Raw genomic sequence first — 6,527 nt, 5'->3', positions numbered from 1 at the left:
TACCTGGGCTTAGAGGTGCACACCAACACACCTGGCTAGTTTTAAAATTTTTTTGTAGAGGTGGCGTCTCGCTATGTTACCTAGGCTAGTCTCAAACTTCTAGGCTCAAGCAATCTTCCCTCCTTGGCCTATCAAAGTGCTGGGATTATAGATGTGAGCCACCACACCAGGGCTTCATCCCTTCTTAAAACAAGTTATCCATTTGTAAACTGTTGATTTCTTTTTTTTTCTTTCTTTTGTTGTTGTTGTTTTTGTTGAGAGTTTTTCTCTGTTGCTCAGGCTGGAGTGCAGTGGCACAATCTTGGCTCACTGCACCTGTAATCCCAGCACTTTGGGAGGCCAAGTCAGGAAGATTACTTGAGGCTTGGGGTTTGAGAACAGCCTGGCCAATATGGTAAAACTCCATCTCTACTAAAACTACAAAAAATATATATAAATCGCTGATTTCTTTGGGCATTGTCTCTGTAAACTTTTCATAAAACATCAATGATTTCACCATGCATCCACTCAGCTTCACCATAAATATGATGTTTTTGTTTCAATTGTAGCAGAATTCATGTTGCTCTCACAGGGGCTCTGTTCAAACTGATGTCCTATCCTTCTTAACACTTCAAGCTAGATCCTGTTCAGACATGTTACAACGAATTAGTGAGCGTTTATTTTGGTGCACAAAATTTTTGAAATCCAGGCATAGATTTTTTTATAATATGTATTTCCACCAACAGTTTGAAGACCCCTCATATATAAAGCAAAAACTCAGAGGCTGAAAGAATAGACAAATTCACAAATATAATTAGGGATATCAACACTCCTCTCTCAATAATTAAGATAATATTTTACATAGCAGATAACCAAGGATACAGAATAACTGAATATTATAAATTATCTCTAGCTGATATTTATAGAGCATTTCACTCAACAACAGGAGAATGCATTTTCACATTCTTTTCAAGTGTACATGGAACATTCACCAAATTGACCATATCTTCAGTCATAAGACAAAATTTAACAAATGTAAAAGAACTGAAATCATATACTGTAAGTTTGCTGATCATAATGGAATTAAAAAAAATAGTGGAAAATAACAGGAAAATCTCCAAATACTTGGAAATTAAACATGCATTTCTAAAGAAACCATGGGTCAAAGAGCAAGTACAGGTTGGAGACAGTGGCTCATGCCTGTAATCCCAGCACTTTGGGAGACTGAGGCAGGAGAATTGCTTGAGCCCAAGAGTTCAAGACCAGCCTAGGTAACAAAGCAAGACCCCCGTCTCTACAAAAAATAAAAAAAGATTAGCTGGACATGGTGGTGTGCTTCTGTAGTCCAGCTACTCAAAAGACTGTGGCAGGAGGATCACTTGAGCTTAGGAGTTTGAGGTTATAGTGAACCATTATTATGCCACTGCACTCCAGCCTGGATAACAGAGTGAAACCCCGTGTAAAAAAAAAAGGAACTGCAAAGGTAAATTAGAGACCATTTTGAATTAAATTAGAATCAATATTCAAAAATATCAAAATACAAAATATAAAGATTGGTGGGATGCAGGTAAAGCAGTGCTTAGTGGGAAACGTGAGTCAAATTTTTGAAATAAATTGTAAAAGTACCAGCAAAACTAAGGATCTTACTGCTAGTTTCCTTCTTTGCTCTGACCACATTTTGGTCATTTATTCATTTAACAGGCATTGATAAACACATATTTTATGCCAGGCTCTTAAGTGTTTAAATGCCATCTTTAGCTCTAGGCTGTGGGATCCTAGTGTAATGTCTCTGGGTGTAGCATAGTATTTGGGACATGATAGGTGTTCAGTATATACTTGTGGAATGACTAAAAATAGCCACAAGAGATCGTCCCCTGTGGTGAGAATTGTGGTGCAGATTTGGGGGCCAGGAGAACTTTCTGGATGTAGTGGCAATAAATAATTAATTCTAAACTTGTTCTGAAGGTATTTAACCAGAGTACGGATTTTTATTATTGAAACTTTTTTTCAGTTTTCATTTTCTTCTTTTTCTTGGGGAGTATGTAAAATAATGCAAGAGTGCTTTCTAAATGAGTCCACCTCTATTCTTTGGACATTTGAATATGGTATGTAACTCTGGATACGATTTCAAAGCAAAAATGATTTAGATTTAAGATTTTTTTTAAAAGCTTGAAATTGAAGTACACCGCTAATACAAATGAACTTTTTAAAAGTGGTGTGCCAGAAAACAGTAAATCAGTTTGGAAAATATGTAACTGTAGACGTCCAAGACAGAGAAAATGAGGCCTGAGTTAAGGGATTAAGATGAAGGGAGATATTTCTAAGGCGAATCAACAAGGAGAGGTGGTGAATTGTACATGAGGGATTTGGCAGAGATACTGCAGTTCCTGGCACGACTAGAATTAGGATTTGTAAAAAGTTAGTGATTCTCTCTCCCAGCCGGTTTACATCACAATGTATGTGTTCATCTATTGAGGGAGTCAATGAGATAGAGCATTGCAGAGCTTGCTAGAGAGGCACAGGAAGTTGCCTGAAGTGAAGGAGGGGGTGGCGGCTGCAGAAGCTAAAGCTTCCGCCAAACAAAAGAGGACAGCACTTCCGGTCACGCCATCGTCGCTGCCTTCTTCGTCAAGGTGAGTGTAAAGAAAGGGACTTGGTAATTCTCACAAATAAATCCCCATACACTCCAGGGAAACCTCCTTTTGTGCCTCAACGTGGGGTGGAAAGGAGAATTCATCCCCGCGTACGTTGTATGATGGATGCTTCTGGCGCCTGTGGTTCTGATCTCCTCACTATCTCCTCCCTTTTCCTCCGGAGACTGAGGGCCCGCTCCTGCCCCACCTCCTGACTCTTGTGGTCCTTTTATCAGCTTGACTCCCGGTCATACTTCACCTCTCCTCTTTATCCCGGATCCTCTTCTCTGGTCTGAACCAGGGTCATTCCCTTTACCACAGGTCTCTCCTACCTCCTACCTCTCACCTCCGCCTTCTGCCTCCCATCCTTTTAACCTGCGACTCTTTGCAAGCCCCTTCCTACACTCTGTTTTACTCCCCCTGCTGGCCTTTGGTCTTTCTTATTCTCCTCCCGCAGAGACCAATAAATTACGTACTTTGCAACAGTAGGTGTGACTTCAAGGTCAAGGCTTTTTTTTTTTTTTTTTGGTTCTTTTAAAGTATAAGCAAAGAAGCAGAAACCTTAGAGCCCTAAGAGACATGGGTACTTGTCCAAATTATGTTTTTTAACTCTAAACAAAATTACACATCATTTAGATACTATTGCACAGATTTCAGTCTTCTACACATTGCATTTATTTTTTTCTGTTGCCATAGAATTGAATCCTCAAATTCTGGGGGGCAGACATAGTGGATTATACCTATAACCTGGTGTCAGCTTCAGCGTAAGCTTTCCCATCCCCTGTGAAACTTCTCTTAGCGGAGGAATCACAAATTTATTACTTTATATGAGTTGAGTTTATTATGCAGTTTCTTTTCTGGTCTCTGATAGCAACATTAAACAGCAAGCTGACATTTTTCAGACAAAGACTTTTTCTCAGAGCTTTGCAAGTATTACATAATCTATTTATTGCAATGTGAAATGTACTTTTCTATTACATTTGTTACCATGTCAAATTTATCTTATGAGAACATTAGTTATTAAATAATAATCACAACTTATTATTGCCTTTACCAAATTTATTGTGAGAATCAGTGTTTTCCAGGCTCTATCAGGATCTAACGAGGAATTTAACCAAAGTTCTCTTTGAACAAGCAGTTGACTCCTTCCTGTATGTTATGCTTGCCAAAATAAGGGGTGATTATCTTTTCTAGGCCATGTACAGTTTTTATTTAAGAATAAGCAATGAGGCAGAGCTTTTGTGACATCAAAACACTTAGGAACTTTTCCAAAGAGTATTGCTGATGTCTCTTTATACTCTATTCAAATCATTATTACACAGCATTTAAATATTATCATACTTGTTTCAGCCCACTGTGCATCCATCCATTCATTCAATAATTTTTTATTCAATAATTTTTATTTGCCAGACAGTGTTCTCAGCACTGAGGATACAACAGTGGATAACAAAAACAACGTCTTTTAAACTTTAGCTGGGGGACAGACAATAACTTAATATATAATCAATATATATTGGCAAGTGGCACTGGTGTTAAAATAAATGAACAAAACAAAAAGATATGAAGAAATAAAAAAGAAAAAACAAAAAAAGAGATAAATACATAATTGGTTGTAATGTGGAGGGGCTCTGCTATTTTAGATAGGATGGGCAGGAAGGCTTCACTGGTAAGGTGATATTTGAGCAGGGACCTGAAGGAAGTGAGGGCACACACTATGCAGATATTAATGGGAAAACAAGATTTATGTCATAGCCTCTGCATTTGTTCACTCTGTTTCCTAACCCGCCCCCACCTTCCCATTTCCCTAGTGGTCACTTTTCTGCATAGTATTAATTCAACGCTCTGCATACTCAGATAACTTGATCCATTCACATAAATTTCTCATATTCTCTTCCTTCTGGCTAGCTTCTTGCTACCATTTAGGCGACTTGTCAGCCTCTTTAGTAAGACATATCACTCTCTCCATACCCACCTCATCGTCAATTTGTTGATTGCTGGTGCATTGTGTGCTAATCCACGGCATATACGATTATCTCTTTCGCTGCTCTTATCACTCTGTGTTCATAATATGTTGTCCATAAATATTTGCTATGGTAAAGTGAAATGAATTCAGTGCTTGTTTATAACAGATAAAACTTTTAAATATGGTTTTCTCCCTAATGTTCAAAACCATTCTCTAAGGTCAGTATTATCATTGTCGTTTTACTGATGATAAAACCAAGACTAGGAGGTATGTAGTAACTTGCTAAACTGTGGTACAGTTTATGGAGTTAAGGTTTTTCAGACACTCAGTCCTGGTCTGGTTCTTTCTGTCTCTGTTTCTTAATGAGAAATAGAAAATATACAGAATATTTTATTATTTTATAAAACAATCTTGGTATAGAAGTTTTATTTTTTGTGCTTCTTTTACAACTTAGATCATATCAGGTGCTTGAATTACTCCCTAATTGCAAATATTAAGCTCTGAGAGGCATGGATAATGCCTCTTTTTACCAGAATATTTTTAAATAAAAAATTAAGCAGAAGTTGAAAGAAGAGTACAATGAAAACTTTTATATTCTGGACCTAGATTCAACAACTGTTAACCTTTGCCATATTAGCTCACTCTCTCTATTACTCATTCTCTTTCTCCATCCATCCATCCATCCATCCATCCATCCATTCATCCGTCCATTGATTTATCCATCCATCCATCTATTTCTTGATCTATTTTGGCTGAACCATTTGACACTTGCAGGCATTATTTTAAGTAAATGTAAATACATGCAGAAAAGTGCACATTATCATAAGTGTACAGCTCAAAGCATTTTATTTACTTATTTATTTTTTTGACGGAGTCTTGCTCTGTCTCCCAGGCTGGAGTGCAGTGGTGAAATCTTGGCTCCCTGCATCCTCCGCCTCCTGGGTTCCAACGATTCTCTTGCCTCAGGCTCCTGAGTAGCTGGGATTACAGGCGTGTGCCACCACGCCTGGCTGATTTTTTTACTTTTAGTAGAGACGGGGTTTCACCATGTTGGTCAAGCTGGTCTTAAACTCCTGACCTCGTGATCCACCTGTCTCGGCCTCCCAAAGTGCTGGGATTACAGGCGTGAGCCACCACACCCGGCCAGCTCAAAGCATTTTCACAAAGTGAACTCAGCTGTGTAACCAGCATCAAGATCAGGAAATTTTGAAAGACCCTAAGTGTATTCCCTATTTGTTGCTGTTCCAAATTAATCACAATCCTGGCCTCTGTCACTGTATAATAATAATTTTGTCTGTTTTTAAACTTTAAAAAGTAACAGTTTGTGTTAATTTTTTGGCTTGAGAATTTGTTTTTGAGATTCATCCATGTCATTGAGTGTAGTAGTAATTACTCTATTTTCATTGCTATTCCATTGTATGAATGTACCACAATGTAGTTACCCTTTTATTGTAGATGACATTTTTGTCGTTTCCATTTTCAGCTTGCAAATAGTATTGTGAACACTCTAGTACATGTCTTTTGGTGACATATTCACACATTTCTGTTGGACATATACCTAAGAGTAGAATAGCTGCATCATAGGTTATGTATATGATTAATTTTAGTAAATACTGCCAGCCAGCTTTCCAAGGTGATTGTACGAGAACACTCCAAACAGAATTTTTTTTTTTTTTTTGAGACAGAGTCTCGCCCTGTCCCCCAGGCTGGAGTGCAGTGGCTTGATCTCGGGCTCACTGCAAGCTCCGCCTCCTGGGTTCCCGCCATTCTCCTGCCTCAGCCTCCCGAGTAGCTGGGACCACAGGCGCCTGCCACCTCGCCCGGCTAGTTTTTTGTATTTTTTAGTAGAGACAGGGTTTCACTGGGTTAGCCAGGATGGTCTCGATCTCCTGACCTCGTGATCCACCCGTCTCAGCCTCCCAAAGTGCTGGGATTACAGGCTTGAGCCACCG

At 38.8% G+C, this 6,527-nt stretch overlaps 1 protein-coding gene across 2 annotated transcripts in view; it reads left to right on the top strand.

Moving 5' to 3' along the window:
• The first annotated feature begins 2,501 nt into the window (after positions 1-2,501).
• Positions 2,502-6,527, top strand: part of MAGED1 (MAGE family member D1) — a 114,989-nt gene continuing 110,963 nt past the window's right edge. Inside the window, exon 1 of one of the 2 annotated variants that reach the window (XM_023198672.1) lies at positions 2,502-2,612. The gene's annotated coding sequence lies outside the window, so the exon portion shown is untranslated. The remainder of the gene's footprint in view (positions 2,613-6,527) is intronic. The other variant, XM_023198673.3, reaches the window with a different exon arrangement.

This window comes from Piliocolobus tephrosceles, chromosome 12, assembly GCF_002776525.5.
Source record: "Piliocolobus tephrosceles isolate RC106 chromosome 12, ASM277652v3, whole genome shotgun sequence".
Classification (NCBI taxonomy): domain Eukaryota; kingdom Metazoa; phylum Chordata; class Mammalia; order Primates; family Cercopithecidae; genus Piliocolobus; species Piliocolobus tephrosceles.
The sequence above is the reverse complement of the archived record's forward strand: the minus strand, read 5'-3'. Positions and strand labels throughout refer to the sequence as shown.